The sequence below is a fragment of the Squalius cephalus genome, assembly GCF_949319135.1.
Source record: "Squalius cephalus genome assembly, chromosome: 7".
Lineage (NCBI taxonomy): Eukaryota > Metazoa > Chordata > Actinopteri > Cypriniformes > Leuciscidae > Squalius > Squalius cephalus.
In genome coordinates, this window is record NC_137128.1 from 44,085,671 (window position 1) to 44,106,647 (window position 20,977).

General features: G+C 36.2%; 1 protein-coding gene and 1 long non-coding RNA gene across 4 annotated transcripts in view; both read right to left on the reverse strand.

Moving 5' to 3' along the window:
* Positions 1 to 17,143, reverse strand: part of ankrd12 (ankyrin repeat domain 12) — a 61,808-nt gene extending 44,665 nt beyond the window's left edge. For 2 of the 3 annotated variants that reach the window (XR_013821813.1, XM_079876826.1), the window contains exon 1: positions 16,943 to 17,124. The gene's annotated coding sequence lies outside the window, so the exon portion shown is untranslated. Of the gene's footprint in view, positions 1 to 16,942 lie in introns of all 3 variants that reach the window. The other variant, XM_079876827.1, reaches the window with a different exon arrangement.
* The window catches only part of LOC307161906, a 642,191-nt gene that overhangs the window by 586,836 nt on the left and 34,378 nt on the right, over positions 1 to 20,977 (reverse strand). The gene's annotated exons all lie outside the window — the stretch shown is intronic.

The window sequence follows — 20,977 nt, forward strand, 5'->3', positions numbered from 1 at the left end:
TAAAAGCATATATTATATTGCTAGACTTCAAATATTGCTTAATTAATTTATGACTGTATTTACCTTATCAACTAGGATAACATCAACAACTTTACAATGGCCATTTTGACACTGAAATGATCAAGATAGATAGATAGATTGTTTTATTTAATGCCATGTCAGGATCAAAGGCTATTTTCATGGCAAAAATGCAATAACAACAAATATCATACAAATACAATAAAATCAAGCCATCAAACCCAACAAGTCATATTATAAAGTTTTTTTTACAATTAACATATGACAAAAAAATAAATAAATCCAAAACCATTTCAGGCATAATCTTACTAAAGTCCTTAAGTGAATTAACTTCATAAAAGAGCATTCTACTTGTATTAAACCCAGGACAGCCCAATAAAACATGTTTAACAGCGAGGGGAATCGTACAAAACATGCATAGAGTTGGGTCTTCACCTTTAAGCAAAAAAGCATGAGTCACGCACGCTTGTATGACCTATACGCTATCTGGTGAATACCACTTGATCAGATCTAGTTTTAAGAGTGATTAAAAGTCTGAAATGATCAAGAATAAAAATCATGCTAACAGTTTGTAATTATTTGTGAACTCCATATAAAACAAACAGGCTCTTGTGTAGCAGCGTGACTTGAAGGATTAGTTCAATTTCAAATAAAAAAAATGTCCTGATAATTTACTCACTCCCATGTTATCCAAGATGTCCATGTCTTTCTTTCTTTAGTCGAAAAGAAATTAAGGTTTTTGAGGAAAACATTCTAGGATTTTTCTCCATATAATGGACTTCAATGGCAACCAATGGTTTGAAGGTCCAAATGTCCATCTCAATGCAGTTTAAAAGTCTCGACACGATCCCAGCTGAGAAATAAGGGTCTTATCTAGCGAAACCATCGCTCATTTTATATATTTTTTTAAATTAAATACGTTTTAACCACAGATGCCCATCATGTACTGTCTCTTGAGATGCACCACGCATTACATCGTCACGTTGGAAAGGTCACGCGTGACATTGTTAAACATCCAGGATATGCACACGTAAGGACCATTTTAAACAATAAACTAACACAAATACATAAATATGTGTCATTCAACATACAATAACTTTGAACGGTCCTCCTACTCCAAACTTGTAAACACTGGGTCGGCACTTCCGACTACGTCACGCGTGATCTTTCCAACGTGATAACGTAATGCGTGGCGCATCTCAGAGATGGGACAAGACCATTTAACCCTTTGTGGTTAAAAAGTATATCATTTTTATTTTATTTTTTAGAAAATAACCGATTTATGACTAAAATAACTCTAGATAAGACCCTTATTTCTCGGCTGGGATCGTGTCAAGACTGCATTGAGACTGACATTTGAACCTTCAAACTGTTGGTTGACATTGAAGTCCATTATATGAAGAAAAATCCTGGAATGTTTTCCTCAAAAACCTTCATTTCTTTTCCACTGAAGAAAGAAAGACATCTTAGATGACATGAGGGTGAGTAAATTATCAGGAAATGTTTATTTGAAAGTGAACTAAAGTGAACTTTAAGTACAGCACCTGCAAAACAAGCACATGACCATCAACCGTCTCAACGCAGTTGACAGCCAGTTACCAACCAACGGCGCTTGTAAAAAAAAGCCTGGACAACAACGTAGGCGTCTCACATACCAGTCAAGCACATGTTGTGCACACTAAAATCGCCACCCTCTTTTGGCACAAACGCACGTTTATGCAAAAGTAGCACGCTGCTGTCAAAGCAGGTTTCTTGTTCCTGTATTTGGGAGGTTGGTTTCACTTCACATGAACCCAGCCTTATCCTACACTCGCACAACAGAGCAAACACACACATGCCCTCATACACATGCACACATTAAGGCAAGTAGGCAAAAGAGAACAATATCGGTTTTGCATCCTCTTTGAAAGTACAGTCATGCTCGAAAAGACAGGACCAGGCAACGCACTATGATTTCCCAAATTACAATCAAAACGCTGCCAAAACCTGACAGGCCATGGCAACGTTTGAAAAGGCAGCCATGTGTTCACCAAAGCGACCAAACTAGTTTGTCTTGCACCTAAGCTTTTTCACACAACCCTTCATTATGTCAGCTACGTTACATTGCATGAACACTGGTGTCAGATTCACTGTCAGAATGTTTCGGAGATCTACACACTGACTAGTGCAGTAATACTGATTGATAAAGTCTACATGCTCAAAATGACATCAAAACTGAGTCTGTTTACTTTCTGAACACATGTTAGTGGACATGCTGTGCTCAATTATTCTTAATGAAACAGTTTATTTAATTTAAAAAAAAGAATGGGAATTATGTTTCGGAAGATACATTTCCTAATACATTCATAGTGCAACTACCACACCTTCAAAACAGAGGGATTATTAAAACTATACTAAACCCTCTACAAAGCGAGTAAATTTCATGCTGGGCGACTAAATGTCAATCATTAGACATTGGCTAATAAATTCTTAGATTTTACTTGCCAGTGTATGTGTTAGATGCCAAGTATAAGTTTAGCATAAAAATATGGTTGTATATTGTCATTATTAGTAGTAGAATTAGTAGTAGGATTATCTTTTAATAATTATTACTATTATCTTTTTTTTTTTTTTTTACAGAAACACTGAATGACCAACAATATCTTAAGCACCACCACCAGTCCTAAATTCAGTTAAAATGACAAATATGCATTCATGCATGATTATCAAGTTTTAGTTCTAATTACTAAAGTTATATGCTTGATTATCGAATATAATGCTTGATTGACTGATTTTAAGAGTGTACATTTAGATATTTAAAAAGCTGTGCAATTTTACAATGATAAGCTGATTTGGTGGAATTATATATTATATATCAGTCTGGTGAGTAACCCAAAAAAAATGTACTAGCCAATGGCGATTCTATTGCCAAGATGTGCGTAGAGGGTTGTTATTGTCAGTGAAAATTGACGAAACGCCACAGATCTGGTTCACAAGCTTTATTCTGGAAAAAAACTAGAGTAAGTGTTGACCTGTACAACCAAATCCCACATCACTAATTTAAATGACAACAGTAAGAAATCCAATAAAGTTTTGACTAGTGTTGATGAAATTAAAAGCACATAACCTGTTTGCTTTGCACTTGCCCATATAGTTTGTCCAAAATTATGCTCTATCAACACTCTATCAATATTTGGCCATTTTGAGATCATTAGCGTCGATCAATAGACCAATTTATCAACCAGACAGATGCTTAACTACTCTTAACATTGAATGTCCAGTGTTTCCCATACATTGAATTATCTGTGGCAACCCGCCACAATATCAACACTGACCGCCACAAATAGATTTCAGTGCTTCCCATTCATTAATTAGACTGTGGCGGCCCGAAAATAGGCTTATTTCAACTTCCCATAATAACATAAAAGGCCTTTAATGTCATTGTTGTCAAACAAACTAAAATCGAAAGAGGGAAAAGGCTTTGTGTCCTTGTTAAAAGACTGTCTGTACAGCCACTTCGCTCATGTGAATGAATGCAGTGAACTCCATCTGTACATGTGCTGAGTTTAGCGTGTATTTGGAAACGCATTATTTTCACATTTGCTTAGTTGACGATTACAGCATTTCACTAGATTTGTAATGAGACGCATTTGTAAACTTGTTTCCCGCCAAAATAAAAGCTTGAGGGTTGATCTCTTGCATGTATAGAAATTAGGAAAACACTAATTATAAAAGTTTCAATCATTTTCAGTGCATTTGTTTTACAATATATGGCTATTACTGTTATAGTTATGATATTAAAACATTATTATTGTATTATGTAGTGTAATGTAGACTGAGACACTATATTACAAACTAAAAAGAGGTTTGAATCTCCTTTAAAAGTCAATGCACTGATTTTTTGTTCAATTTGCATACTGAATATGGGTTGGAGCTTAATTCTCAAAGTGCACCAGATTTATGAATTTAACTTTAAAATGTACAAAATTTTCTTCTTTGGGAACCCCCCTAGAGATGGCCAAGGTCCACCCACCACAGTTTCATAAAATCCTGTGGGAATGTCAAATGACAGAATTCTTTGTAAAATTAAAACACAACTAAGTCTAGTTGAGATACAGGGTGTGTTCTCACTTGGCATGTTTGGTTTGATTAAAACGAACCCTGGTGCGATTGCTCTGTTAGTGCGCTTCATTTGAATAAGTGTGAACGCTGTCATCTGAACCCTGGTGACACCAAACAAGCTGAAAAGATTTCCAAACAAACTCTAGTGCTGTTCGAATGATATATGAACGCAACACGGACCAAAGACATGGAAACGAACCAAAAACAGGAAGATGCGACCCTAAAAATGACAGAATGCTCAAGCACAACCATTTTTTCTCATCTTAGTCGCGATGTTCCCCTTCACAGTTCAGTTCAGGCATCAAAACCGCATCTCCTCACAGCAGATCTTGCTTTGTGTGACGGAGGGATTCCTGACGCTGTTTTGACTCCTTTACACATTTATAAGCTCTTCACGAGTTCTCAGCTGGTCAGAATACCATCATATGTAGTGACACACACACAACCAGCGCATTTATCCCAGAACACAGCATTGGTTTGGATGTTCGGTAAGTTACATCGCGAAATATCCATCATAAAAGCCGACCAATCAGGATGTGAACGTATCTCTGTGACTTTAGGTTTGGTATCTTTTGGTTCGGTGATAAAAATGCCAATCTGAATGCTAAGCGGACCAGGACTACATTTTTATTTTTGTTTATTCCGGACCAAACAAACCGAATTACAAGTCGTATTCTGTGTTTTGATGGTTACAGTGTTGACTAAAGTCCTGCTGTCTGCTGTAATTAAATTCATGATGGTGTCAGCAGAGCAAAGGATTGAATGGATGAGTAGTTAATTTGTGTGTCTGAACAATGGAGAAGACAAGAACGTCTCAAATTCTCCAGACAATCTGATGAAGAGCATGAGGACGCCGACCGCCTCATCTCGAGTGTCACAGACATGGCATTGCGAGATGGACTGACCATTATTTGGAAGCTCCTTTACAAAGGTTACGGAAACACAACATAAGACCCAAGCGATCGAGTTTTACAACTTCACAATATTGAATTGCTTGTATACTGACGGCACTCAAATCATACAACTTTTGCAGAGCAATGATATAAAAAAAAAACATTTACATACAAACTTAACATCTTAAAAGTAGATAAGAATCAGCATTGATTAAGCATTCTGAATCATAAACGCGGTACAAACATCTGCTAAATGCTGTTCTAATATCTGACAGGGAACATTTTAACAAAATACTGCAAAATGCATTGCAGCCACTCTAAAACTTACATTATTTGGATGAACATGTGCACCTTAAACAGCCATTTTGGTATATTTTCTAAAGCGTAAACCACTAAGCAAGTGCAAGGAATATCCATCAAAATGTCATTTATATGAAAACAAAAAAATACTAGGACATGTGCACTTCCTTACATTTTGATAAACACGGATATACTACAGTTTCTATAAACGATAAAGATAACGCACAGCTTAACACTTCATGTGTGAATAATAATGAGATCATAACACGTCACTTCATATCTTGACCACCAAAAAAAGAAAAAAATGTACTCAAAAAAAATATATATATTCTGGATGGACCATTAGCATGTCACTCTTCATGAAAAAATGCATGTAAATGCACATATGCATGTAAATAAAACATGCACTGTTACATCACATCCTTGCAGGGAAATTGGTTTCAAAAACAAATAATGTCGACCAGACGTGTATGCGTGCCGACCGTGTCTCGAGCATGAGGAGAAAGTCACTCTATTTCCTGACAGGACGTGCGTACAGACCAGAAAACACAGACCCCGTTGATTGAAGGGTTTCTAGAAACCAATAGCCTCGCAATCCAACAGCCCTCGGCAGCACGACGTGGCCGTTTCAACAAAAATAAACCTTCAGTTCACTTTGAAAAGTAAAAGATCCAATTGATCCTTCGCTAAGCTCCGCCCCCTGGTTACTGTTGCTAGGGCTGATGAACTTTACCAAATGCCTCATAGAACAAAAATAGACATTTCTATGATCAGTGTTATGTAGATGTTATTCATATATGGAAGGGTGTGAATTGTCACACTGCAAATCATTTGTACATGCCTTCATCTTTAAGGAAATTGCTAAATTTAAAGTTGCGGGCAAATCAGCTTGGAGGCATTTCTCTTTTAATCAATGAATAAAAAGAGAAATGTTCTCTCTTTTTAAATGTTAGAACCGAGAAACCGGTTCTTTCACTAGTAAATTTCACAAAAAACTAAAAGGAAATGGCAAGCAAGTGGCAACACATCGAATTAACCGTGAAATTTCTTGTAAACCATAACACCAACAATCTATTGTTTTATTTACAACTTTCAAAATCATTTTCACAGTGTATTGGTGAAATGTTTTGCTGCTATCGCTTCTACTATGACCAGAATCAATATGTTAATGAACTAACTAATATTACAACTCATCCCCGGTTTGACAAGGCTAATCCCAGACTAAAAAGCATGTTTGAGCTGTTTTAACTTAAAGCAACTTGCACTGCCATATCTTAAAATATATCATGCCATTGTTTTGTCTTCATTTGAGAATAACGAGAAACCAATACAAACATCTGAAGATCATGAAGCAACAAGAACTTTTTTTAATCTCCAAAAGAACCACACAGCGACTCAAAAACATACCGCTAAAAGGGTTCCTGATAAGAAGAGGCTTCCTTGTTAAACCTTAAGATGATGCAAATAAAGAGTATTTAATTTCCATTGTAGTGGAAACAGCGGCAGGAGGAAAGACACAAGTCACCGCATCAGCTGAGTCCTACACACCCAAAGAGCCACGCGTTACACACTCGTCCCGCTGAAGCCTGACCTTTTACAGGGTGAAGTGTGAAACTTGCCGTATTTTTACCGGGGGGTTTCCCCAAATGTGATTGGTTTCTATAAGGGACTTGTAAAAGAGGAAATTCAGAGGATTTTGTGTGTGCTCTTCGAAAGAAACATCAGAGAGGGGAAAATGTTCGACACTCGTGACATGCAGTTGTTAAAAAAAAGCATGTTCACCACCGATCTGAAGTACAAACTACCACGCTGATGGTGTCACGGTGAAAAGACCAGGTGTCTATAAAGAGAAAATGGTGACCAGTGCAGAATGAGATTGTGATTATTTAGGTGTTAAACAATGCCGGCCATCTCCTCTTCAAGCACAAAAAAGATTTTAGGCCAGATGCAAATGCTAGCCTATATATCGATATATCGGCCAGACCAAGTAATTGGACAATAACTAGTCATTTTAAAGGGGTGGTTGATTATGATTTCACTTTTCTAACTTTAGCTGGTGTGTAATGTTGCTGTTTGAGCAGAAACAACATCTGCAAAGTTACAACGCTCAAAGTTCAAAGCAAAGGGAGATATTTGCTTTTAAAGAAATCGCTTTTTATGGACTACAACAAATGGCTGGTAGAGACTACACCACATTCCTCCCGGGTTAGATAAACCCCACCCCCGGGAACACGATTTATAGATTATCATGACAGAATATGCTAATCAATGACTAGAAGATAACTACACAAGCTACATACATTCACCAAATAACCATTCAGAAATGTTGTCACTTCTTCTTGAGTCTCTCCATCTTTCTGACTCTGGTTTGAACATAAAAGGCTAAAAGTTTGTGAAATTTTCAGTGCATGTGTGTGTGAGGTAAAAGAACACGAGCTCTTGAAGCTCCGCCCCCTGTGCCGGGAGCAGCAGCTCATTTGCATTTAAAGGGACAGACACAAAAACAGTGCGTTCTTCCTTACCTAAAGAGATATTCTTTGTAAAAGTTACGGCTCAGCCACGCTTTGCTAAAACGCTTCGTTCAAGCACGCTAGGGTGACCATACGTCCTCTTTTTCAACCTAAAAAAATTTCGAGATCACACAAAATGTCTGTGATTTGGCTTTTGCTTTCTACAGTCACCATTCATTGTGTTTACATGCGCACCTTTTGTATCAGTCGGACTGAATTCATTCAGATTGATGAATCTGAATGTCCTGTTTACATGAACGACAAACAAACAAGTGATCGGGTTGAAGTGCGTTATTGCATTGCTTTAGGTCCCGTCTTCTCGCACGGCAATATTGGTCGGTCGGTCATGTACGTAACGCAACATTGGTCAAACTGCATCTCAATCTATTACCCTCAGCACCACAGCAACAGCCAGGAGACACAGAGCAGCGCTTGCTTGTCAACAGTGAACTCCTGAACAACGTTAAAAAAAAAGCCCAAATATAAATTCACAGATGATTTACAGAGAAAATTCCTGTGTTTTCGCCTCGGTCAGGATCCGTGTGAAACAGAATGCATGACCTGCAAAGCTGGCACATACGTGTCATAAAGGTGCTATAGCGACCTCGAAAGCCCTCATAAGGAAAGTATTGAAGTGAACATCTGGAGGACTGAAATTATTTTTTACTGAAATAGTGGGGGGGGGGGGGGGTTATGGCAACTGAGTTTTTTTTTTTTTTTTGAAACAGTGTCATGTAAAAGGTGTTAAAAGCAAAACTATTTTTTTATTTGTTTGTTATTATTCTATTGTTGCGGGCCAAAAGTTGAATGGAAAGGATGCATTACTTTATGTATTAAAGTTCAATAACATAGTTGCAATGTATTTGTCAATGCTTGAAAGGCGGGGCATAGAGGAGCAATAATAATGTACGTTGTCGTTATGTGTAAAATAATTACTTTTTTTTAACCTAATACCACATAAACACATTGCATTAAACCAAATACACAAAATAATGTTCTTTTTAGAACCATCATATGACCCCTTTAAGTTTAAATCCAAAAAATTGGTGTGTTCATTCTTAGAAATGATACTATACCATTCAAAAGTTTGAGGTTGACACAAAGACATGTATAACATTACAAAAGATTTATATTTATAATAACTAAATGACACTGAAGACTTGTGGTTCAACGGATCACAAAACTCACGGTTTGAATCATATTATGGTTTCTGAGTCACGGATCGAATAGTTTTTTGGATCCGCAAGAAAAATGATACATAAATCAAATGGGGGGGGGGGGGGGGGGGGTCAAATGTAACTTTGCTTTCTAATTATTACTTAAAGCACACTTTAAGTACTTCAAAACCACAGCAAAAACTACTAGCCTTACTAATAAAGTTCAATACATTATTAAAGGGAAAGTAAACAGTCAGTAAAAAAAATAAGAAAAATGGGTTATACTTTATTTTAAGGTGGAATTGTTACAGTGTAATTATATATTTAAGTACTGAGAAATATTAAGTAACTACATGTAGGGTTAGGATTTGGTTGAGGGTTAGTTGCATGTAATTATGCATAATTTACTGTTATTACTATGGTAAGTACATGTAACATATGTAACAAGGACATTGTAAAATAAAGTGTTACCGAAAAATGCACTAACTACAAGCATAAACAAGTAAATGTAAAATAACACTAGTGTTTACTGTATGAATTAAATATCGATTAATCTTTGTTAATGCTGTGTTAGATGTTGTCTGCTTAACATTAAATGACATAGACAGCAGCAGGTCTTGAGCTGTAATGGTTTAAAACCACTTGAATGTCTAAACTGGCAGATCAAAACACGTGCAAATGATAAACTTTCACTCTATGATGGTTAAACTTTGCATTTAATCCGCGAATCACATGCGTGCCAAACCATGGGGCCGGGTCCGTACGGATCACGGATCAGCTACTATACATTTGACCTCTACTCAGTCCCTCCAGGATTTCGCGATTTTTTTGTGTGATTTTTGCGATCAAAATGACTGATTCTGTGGTGGTAATTTCCAGAAATTTGTGAAAAAAAAAGAACAAAAAATTATAATTAGAACATCACATTTACCATAATAGTATTATGTCAGATGCACAATAGTCATACATGACACAAATCACAAACAAAATACATAAAGCCTGTTTATTTTGGTCTAATCAAATTCTCATCAAATGAAAAACTTTTGAAACAACCTATGGGCAATTTTTCTACCTGACCTATGTAAATATTAACATCAGGTGTAGTAATTTATACCGTAGAACTGTGTGTAAATCCTGAGTTGAGGGGTCCTGAGCTGCAGAAGGCAACCACTTACTTATAGTGCGGCGTTTTGCATGGCGTCCCCACTGTGTATAGCTACACAATACGAAGTGACCGTTCGAAAGGGACCTACTCGGTTACTATCGTATCGTAAATTTCATATCACGATTATAGTGACCAAAATTATCGTGATTATCAATATTATCACGGTTTTGTTAAAACGAGATGAAAGTGTTCAAAAAGAACTGATGCTCACACTAAAAACTGTTCAATATTTGAAAATCAACAAACAACAAATAAATCAAGCAGCTCTATGCACTTTTTTGAGCAAGATTATATTCTGTGGCATTTCCATCCTTATAATGACCGTCGTCAATAGCAACGCCTTATAACACCGCGCACATCCATGCATCACAACGGACGCGCTCTCTCGTTTCATTCAAATACAACTTGCCGTCTTGCGTCTCCGTCTTTGGACGACTGTTTTGTACGCTGTACAAAATGGATTTTTAAACAGGTAAGATTTAAAACATTAATCTCAATTCAATATGTCCCTGTACAATTATGTTGTAAAAAATAAAATCGGAGTAATAAGTGTACAATGATATACATTATTATCCCTTAAATGTCACATAATAGTCTTGTTTGAACTTGATCGTTTGTCTTTGGCTCAAAGCCACTTGCTGCGAACTTTTCTTCGCGGAAGCTTCACGTTTATTTCAAGTGAGTGAAATAAAATATTTCAACTCAAAACAACATTTTATACCCAATTATTTCCCAGATGTAGTTTTGGTATTGATGTCAAAGTTAACTTGCCTTGCGTTCACTGTAAACAGTGGGTGATGGTCACACAAGACGACTCGGCAGATTTGAAGTGTTTCCCCCCTATTGTAGTGACCATCCTCGATTAAGTTTCACTCAGGACTTTTGTAAAAGCCAAAATATGACCAAACCTCAGATTTGGTCCTCTTAAAAGGCTGAAAAATCTCCCATTCCTTCAACAAAAAAAAACAACATTGCCTCCCTCAGACTGTTGCTGGCTGGACAGGATTTACAGTGCGTTATTAAAATCGCGATTATCAAACACGGTTTTAATGATAATTAAATTTTAAACGATAATACTAACCGTCAGTACATTTTATCGTGGCTTATAGTGAAACCGGTAATCGTCCCATCCCTAATCGTAACCTCGGTTCCCTGAGAGTAGGGAACGAGTATTGCGTAGCCGGCCGCCGCCGCACTAACCTGGCAAGTTGTCGCTTCAGTCAAACCTGCTAAAACTGCGTTTTTGGACTAATATAGGCTAGGCCTCGCCCCCTTGGCGGGCTCTGACGTGTAAAGGCGTGATGCTAGCTCATTGGCGCACACGTCAGAGGCGCCCGCGCCATTGGATGTGCAGTTGCCGCAGCACAGCCAATGAGTGAGCCAGACACTCACTGTTCTAGCTGTGCAGCTGCAAAATGCGTTTTACAATATAGGCTTCAGTAAATCGAGGAAAAGGAGTTTCCCCTTTTCCCGTAACATCTCCACGTAAAAATGCATTGAAACTTTAATTAAACTAGAGATATTTCAATTGGGTGATTATAATTTAATGTTTTGTGAGGTCTTTTTCATTTTTGTGATTATTTTGCGGTTTTGCGGAATTATGCAGGATCGCTAAAAAATGCGACATTTTGTTGATTTTGCGTTGTATTCAGCGATCGCGGAATCGCGGAAAACTGGAGGGACTGCCTACTAAAGACTGGAGCAATGATGCTGAAAATTCAGCTTTGCATCACAGGAATAAATTACATTTTAATATATATTCACATAGAAAACTGATTTTTTTTACATTGTAATAATATTTCACAATTTGTTACTGTATTTTTGATCAAAAATGCATATTATAAGTCTGTGTATTATAAGTCTGTAGCTCAAACAGTAGAGCGTTGGCGCTTGCAACGCCAAGGTCATGGGTTCGATTCCCAGGGAAAGCAAGAACTGATAAGTATGTAAAAATGTGTACCTTGAAAATGCAATGCAAGTCACTTTGGATAAAAGCGTCTGCCAAATGCATAAATGGAAATGTAAGCCAACCTGCTCTTCTAGATGTGGGTAATCGATATCAAACATTACAAAACCCATACTAGTCAGTGGTGAGAATGATAAAATTAGTCAAAATATTTAATAAGAAGCTAATGATGGTGAGTTAAGATTCAGCCTGGACCTGCTGATTAGACGACTGAAACTACGGCTGCTGGATTACATTTGATCGGGAGCAGAATACGAAAGCGCTTTTGTTTATTTTACGAAATGGATCCAGAGGTCAGTGATCCTGAAAGCTCTTCAAACACACAGGATAAAAGCAGTACAAGAAAATACAAGCTCTTAAATGACGGCCCATTTCAAATCTTGGCACTTTAATCAATCAGCCACGTAAAAACAGGACCAAATACTAGAATTAATTTAAGGAAAAGCAGCGTATCTGCAATATAAAATGTGGCAAATTCTATCAACATCAAGAAGAGACACAAAGCCTCAGCGTTAAAACCTCGTACTTCAAAGCCCTGCGTCTGTGCAGGGAAAAAATTAGCACGGCAAAATAAAAATGGCATCCAGTTTGAACGTGAAGCGGGGAGAGAGGTCTCTCACGGGAATGGTTCAGATCACAAAGGCCAACGTCTAATGGGTAGGAGAGTGAGTCACACGCCTGTTTCTGTCTCGCGCTTTTCCCTTTTTCTCCCTCTCTCTCTCTCTCTCTCTCTCTCTCATGCAACCAGCTCCCGCTCGCACGAGCTTCATGGAAATACGTCTGCTCTAAACGTCCGGCGTTCAGTGGATGAACTCGACAGGAACGCTGCAGCGTACACCGGTGTCATCTGTGTGCAAATGAAAGCAAAACTAGGACACGACTGTAAACAGAGCAGCGAAATGTGCAGAGACACAGTTGGTGCACTTCTGATTTCTTGCAGACAGACATGCGATGCTGGGTAGTTCATGCATAATGTCTCCATGGGCTTTTTTTTTAAACATTGCAATTTTAGGTTAAAATGAATGTATAATGTAATATGGGAAAAAATAACATAAAATAAAATGCAGTTTAAAATAGTTTTAGCATTACAAACTACGTGACATATAAACTACTTAGGAATTTCATGTCGATTGCACTAATGCAGAGACATTTATAGATTAAAATATGATCTTGCTGAAAATGCACTTCATTTATTATTTAAAATGCACTAGAGATTTCAGGTCATAAATTACTGTACTGTATAGAGGTGGGAGATATACTGGTAGATAGACACGATTAACCGGTGGAAATGTGTCAACCGGTAGATATTTTGGAGTATCGTCTCTATCGCGGTTAAGCTCAGGGTGAAGTTGCTGTGCTGCGCGTTAAAAGATTAGCGTTTACAAGCATTGCGGTTTAAAAAACAAGTGATTTCAAACCATCGAAGCGCAGAAAAGACATTTCGCTACTATATGCACATGCCGTCAGCGCGAGAGAGAACTGAACTGAGTTCTTTTAGCCGCCTTATCGGGCTTGAAAGGTTAAATGCACATACTTAAGTGTGTCAAAAAGTATCCTCGTAAACAGTTATTTATGTCTTAGGTGAATGTAGATAGATAGATCGATTTTTATTTGTCCTCGAGAGGAAATTTAGTTTCCACCGTAGATGCGTACATAACACAAACACACATAATCTGTTAAATTAGCAACATATTAAAATACTGTCAAAAATAGTTGCTGATATCACAAAAAAAAATAATGTAAAGTGGGTGGTCTGAGTCGTTTAAGATTTTTTGTGCCTTTCGCAACGTATAAATAGTCAAGAAAAAAAATGCACAAGTATATTAGATCCGTGCATTCGGTTTTAAAGTGACAGCAGCCTAATAAACCTGCTGTCCTCTGTGTGTCATTAATGTCAATCAAACAACAAAAGAGAGAAAAAAAATCTCTCACTGCTCTTGACTGAATCACTTTTGTAACTTTAAATAGGAATAAATTTATATTTAATTTACAAAGTTTTTTTTTACTTAGGCTAGTATTTTTTTGTTATATTGAAAATGGTTACAAGAATTAAAACAAATTCAAATGATATCCAATTTTGATTTCATAAAAACCTTATTTGAAGGAAAAATAACTATATTGTGATATATATATATATATATATTGTTATCATGAATTTAAATCATATCGCCCTCCCCTAGTACTGTACTATTACAATTTGTTTTTTTCAAATCCAAGAAATAAACAAACTTTAACATACTAGTAAAATACAAAAACAATGTTTTAAATAACACAACTGCTGGCTTGTACAATATGGATTATTTAATATGCCAATAATACCAATATCAACAGGGAAAGGTGGCTGATATAATGCTGATTTCTTACTACTAATAAAAATAGTAGATATTTTACTAGATATTTTATGGAAATGTCAGACATACACAAAATTGCTGTACAATTTACATTAAATTCAGAAACATTACTCTAAATTCATGTTGACAGGAATATGTATGTTTACAAGGCTGGCGTCATTTGAAACTGACTTGTGGGAAATACCACGTCTAATAATCAGCCAACCGGATATATAGTTCTCGATCACTGAAAATAATCTCAAAACGGGCAAATATTGGTTTTAATGGTCTAGCTCTACTAATAAAAAAACTATACACTCATAATACATTTAGAACAAACAATTTTGCACAGCAAATCTGCATATTCTTTGTTTTGACTTTGTTGGCTGTAAATCTGTGTATGTATGTATGAATGTTATGTTATGTTAAACACATTGTGAACACTGGGATATTATTTACTGGGTGAATTAAAATGTTAAATTATTAAAAAATGAATGATTAAGAGGTGTGGCTGTTGTGATATAACAGCGTTTTTCACTTTTAGGCCCAAATGAGAAAAACTAATGTGTGTCACAGGGAAAAACATCTGCCTGTTTAGGGTTACGTTTATTATTTCAAACTTTTAAGCTCAATTTCATTGTCAGTCAATCTTTGTTTTGGCTCAATCTGTGTCGCTTTCCATCTGACAAATGCACTTTGTTATTTTGCTGTGATACGTGTGAGTGTTGCCTTGACAGTCGCTGCAAATTCCCACCGCATCAGCACCACCACGGATCGTTTATCTAACGTAAACACGCCATATAACTATAAAACAAGCATTTTGGAGGCTAAGTAGCCCTGAAACATCCTAGACAGAAACGAGCTTGTTATTGTTGGTCACAACGCCGCAGATTCTCACACACACAGGGGCCTTTCGTGCGAGTGGCCCCCGTGACTTTAAAAAAAGGGTCAATGGAAAAACAGCCGGAATCACAGGCTCTCCTTGGACGGTGGCCCAGCTGGGGAAAACTCGGATCTTTGAATAATAATCCCTAATATGCCATTCTGAAAGTGTGTGAGTGCAGAACAAGACTAAAGCGAGTGTGGGCGTAAACATCTGATCTAGATTCCATACTAAAATGAACATCAAATCTATCCTCACGCAAAATAAGAATCAAATCAAAACCAAAAATGCTTAAATAATTATATTATAACAATAATCTGTTTAGTTAAAATGTAGAACGTTTTGAGGTGAAAAAAAAAAAAAAAAAAGTAATAAACTTATTTACAGTAAGTCATTTTTTTTTTCTCGACTGTATTTTTTTAAAGATCAGCCAGATTACATAAACCGGATTTCAATCACACTAGATTTTAAAGACCTAAAATATAATTCAATAATAATTTATTACTCACAAATAGAGCAAACTGCTTTCAGAATTAATACCCACCCTGTAATCAAAAACTAATATTATACAATATACATTACTGTATATTACATATACACACACATATACACATATATATATAAAAGTGTGTGTGTGTGTATGTGTGTATGCATGTATGTTTGTGTGTGTGTGTGTGTAATATATATATATATATATATATATATATATATATATATATATATATATATATATATATATATATATAGATTGTTTACTATGAGCATAATAATATATATATATATATATATATATATATATATATTATTGTGCTCATAGTAAACAATGTAGTACCGTGTTATGTCATCACAAAAATCTCTATGAAAGACACTATGATCTGCACCTGCATATGACATGCTTCTGTCTGTCGCTGCACAGCTGAAGACGCCTCGTACGTCCTTTAGACAAAAGGTTTCTGTGCGAAGGACGGTCACCAAATAAAGCTTTGTGCAAACCACACACACACACACACCAGAGCTGCATGCATGCATACAATATTTCATGCACGTCGCAGCTGCAACCGCGCTCAATACACCAAACGCCAAGAGAAAAGATTAAACAAATATATTTACATACATTCCATGCATTCACGCTCCAGTCATTTATAAAGAGAAAACATTGGTGGTGGAAAATAATGCAAATTGCAATAAACGCAATGCGTTCTCGCTGACTGACTGACATTAAGATCCAACTTAAATTGGTTTATTATGAAAACTACAGCCATACAGTGTCACGTTGCGGTCTGCGCCACCCCTCTCACGCACAGACAATGAGCCCGCAGTTGGTTTATGAGACATGCGGGCCCCTCCGCGTATAACGCGCACCGCACGCGCCTGTCACTGACGCACGCGCGCGCGGAACACTAGCAACGCTATCGAACACAAACCTGCTACTAATACTTAATAGTAATACTCATTCTAAAAGCCTCGAAAATCCCACACACAGCGCGTTATTGTTGTTCTGCTACTCCAGACTGGTTGGTTAGGCTCTCCGTAGCAAAACTAAACGCGTTTTCCTCCTTCTATAGTCGGAACCCGCGACACACACAGAAAAAGAAAAATAAGCGAAACTTTCTGCTTACCGCCTTTGGCTTCCTCTTCGTCATTCACCTACGAGCAGAAGACACAATCTCGACGATTTTAAGAAAAAGAAATGTGTGTATCGGAGGGTAAAAGCTGAACATTAACCCTACGGCTGTGTGACGTCTCTCAGTGCTGCTTTTGAAAACATCGCCGTCAGCCCGTCTCTAAGAAAAGCCCCAGCGAAAAAACACGGAAAGCTCAGGGTCTCATTGGCGGACGAGGGGTCACGTGATCCGGGGCGCTCAAAAACGTTCTGCGCATGCGCAGACGCGCTCTGCTGCCTAGGCTGTGACTTGCATACGCTGTTGAGGATTTCTCTATTCTGTTAATGTGTTGTATGCTTATTTTTGACATTATATTATTTATATTATTATTTAATACTTTATTATTTCTTATTTATCTTTTTAATTTAATTAAATAGCTTTTGGCTGAATCTCAAAATTAAAAAAAGGGTTCCTGGGTTGTTTCAACACATGTTTGGTTTAAATATGGACAAACCCAACAATTGGGTTTACAATTCTAACAATTCTGGGTCTATAATTCTTTCAATTATATTAAAAATTAACCCAACGGTTGGGTTTGTCCACATTTGACCCAAACATGTGTTGAAACAACCCAGCATTTTTTAGTGTTTTATATGTTCTTTTGATTTTCATTAATTATTTAATTTATTATTTATTCGATTATTATTATTTTTTGCAATAATATACAAATGCTTAAAATACATAATGCCCGGAGAGGCTAGAATATAGAAATAATATCAGAATATAGAAATTGTGGGCGGATCTGGAATGCAAAGAATATGTCCTGTGGTGTTTATATTTAATCTACATTATTTCTTTATTCACTTTGTTTCCTATATTGTTTTGTTTTATGGTTTTATAGTTTGTATTATGTAAAAAAAAAATTGTGCCTATAATAAAATAATAATTGTTTTTATTTAATCTAAAATGTATTAACATTTTGTGTGTTATTTCCTATTTTTTTTTTTTAGTTTTATAGTTTATATTATACTAGATGTTTTTGTGTTTATAATACTAGTAATAATAATAATAATAATATTTAGAAAATGTCCATCCACTTTTTTAATATGACAAATTGATCCATAATAATAAATAAATAAATAAATAATTGTTACAAGTGAAATTCATCCACTCTCCGTTTATCTCATAAATTAATTTTTGTATGAGAGTTTATATTATTATTATTTTCTTCTTTGGGATATGGGGGGGGGGGGGGGGGGGGTGACGTTGCGCACTGTGACGTCACCCTTTCCGTGCGACGCCGCAGCGAGCGCTCGCGAATGTTCTGGAACCTTCATCATGTCGGAGAGGCGCGAGGAGAAAGAGGAGAAGGTATTTGTCGGGCCTGATCCCATTGTGGCGACATTAATTCTGTTATTACGAGAGCCTAAATTGTGTTTGATTCTAGTTTCGCTATTTTAGAATGACATTTTGTCGCGCATTCGAGGGTTGTTATTGTTGTGGCGCAGTTGGTTATTATGATGTAGGAAAAAGGGAGTTCGCGCATGCGCATGGGATGGGCTGGTATTATGTTGCAGAACGAGCTCGAATCACAAGGGAGAACATTGGTCCGTGTGTGTGTGAGAGTCTGTGTGTGTTAGGGGGATGGGCGCTGGCTTACACACACACACACACACTCACACTCACACACACACACACACACACACTCACACACACTCACGTGCATGCACAGATCAGCTTGAATCAGTTGCATGAAATGCGACTATGTTGTTGTGGTCTGAAGAAGTGATCATGACACAGTCTTGTGTATAACTGGGTGGGTTATAATGTGAACCCTAACAACAAAGGCTGTAAAGTGTTATGGTAACGTTAGTACCATTTGTTCTATTGCACAAGCATAAAAGTTAACATCTGGAAGAAAAGAAGAAAAAAAGCTATAATCTGGTTGGCTGGTCTTCCAGCCTGGTCATATCTGGGTTAGCATGCTGTTTTTTTCTTTCAACAAGGGCTATTTCACATGTAAAACTGTGTTTGGGCCACTGCATATAATATATAATATATATATATATATATATATATATATATATATATATATATATATATATATATATATGTATGTAGAGTTCAGATGCAAAAGCCTCTAAGTGCCATCTGAAATTTTCTGATCATTTTTATCAAGCTCGTATATTTAAGTTCCATAATTTCACTTAAATGGCAATGCAAATTACCTATTAATTGTCATTTGAGTGAAATTACTGAACTTAAATATACGAGCTTGATAAAAATGATCATTCTAGAAGAAAATTTCAGATGGCACTTAGAGGCTTTTGCATCTGAACTCTTCATATATATATATATATATGGTCTTTTATACCTATACTCTGTTTTATGTTTCTTTATTTTATTATGTAATATTTTATTTATTCAAGCCAGTATTCTCTTCTGGCTGTAAGGAATCTAGTGACCTTCCTTGTGAAACGGTAAAAAATAAAATACCATGGTCCTACTTGACCTATTAAAGCAAGCAGCCATTAATATTTGACCATTTATTATTGGCATGGACAATACCTGTACCTGATTGGCCAAAAAACATAGTGTAAAATAACAGCAATTGTGTGTGCATCTTAAACTGCATTGTATATCAGCACTATTTCGGATACCGTTCTGCTAACTACTGTAAATGCAGTGGTATATGACTATGGTATATTTCACACCACCATATCCATAGTATTGTGATTGTATGGTCACAGTAAGGTTTTGTAAATAAAGACTCTGGATGGTGAGGTTCTGTATAATGCATGCTCTTTTGATGTGGCTTGTTTATACATGCTGTACTGTACATATCTGCAACTGTCAGTGAGGTTATGTTTTATGGATGGGTTTTGCCAAGCATTGTTTGCATCAAATAAATGCGAAGTAATGGAATCCCAAAATCTATGCGCTTACTTTGTGTGTTGTTAAAGAATATTAGGAGATATTGGAGACCATGTTTAACATGCACAAGAAGAATATTTCTATATTAATTAGAACCCGGTCATATTTAGATTAGTATTAATTAGAATAATATTCCATAACCCCCATTAAATAAATACTCCAGTTCCAAGAAATCTGCATATGCATGTGCCTCTTTTAATGCAGGATTCATAATTATCTTATTTGGGAAACAAATTGTACCATAATGGAATATTTATTATCATCTACACATGTAAACAAAAGTAATTATTGATTCTGCATGATATCGGCCATTGTAAAAGGTCAAGCAACACTAGAGATATTTATGGTAGGGATGCACCGATCCGATATTCAGTACGATGACATTTTTGCCGGATCGGGTATCGGTCAGACAAGGCCGATCCAAATCCGATATTGTGCGTATAGAATGTCTCAATTTTATAGTAGGCTATATATAAAATAATTGCTATTTTTGATTTTTGTTATCTATTTCTTTTATATCTTTTTCGCTCCATAAATTAGGGATGTACCGATACTATTTTTTCCGAATCGATCCGATCCGATCCGATTCTGAGTATTGACCGATACCGATCCGATACCAGCGCAGTTTTTCAGTTTGTGAAAAAAAACGCTTTTATTGTTTATAAAAAATAGTGTTTTTCATGACAATACAAAGAGCAATGTGTAAAGTTTTACCAGATTTAGTGTTACACTTATTGTCTCTTAATTTCTTCCCCACTATGTTTTTTTTTTTTTTCACAAACTGTTCAGATTTTGTACAATTATTGTGCACTCGTGATTTTTCTAGACTAAATTTTACTTGCTGAATTATCCACTAACCTAGTTTATAATAGCATTTATGTCAGATTATGATCATATATTTTTTGTTGTTATTGTTGTTTTTCTTTTTTAAAGCTCTTCGGATCGGTATCGGATCGGATACTCAGAATTTTTGGTATCGGATCGGATCGATTCTGAAAAAATGGTATCGGTGCATCCCTAATTTATGGAGCAAAAAAGATATAAAATAGATTATTATATAATTATAATATTATATATAATATATATAATATTCATTATATATAGATTATTATTATT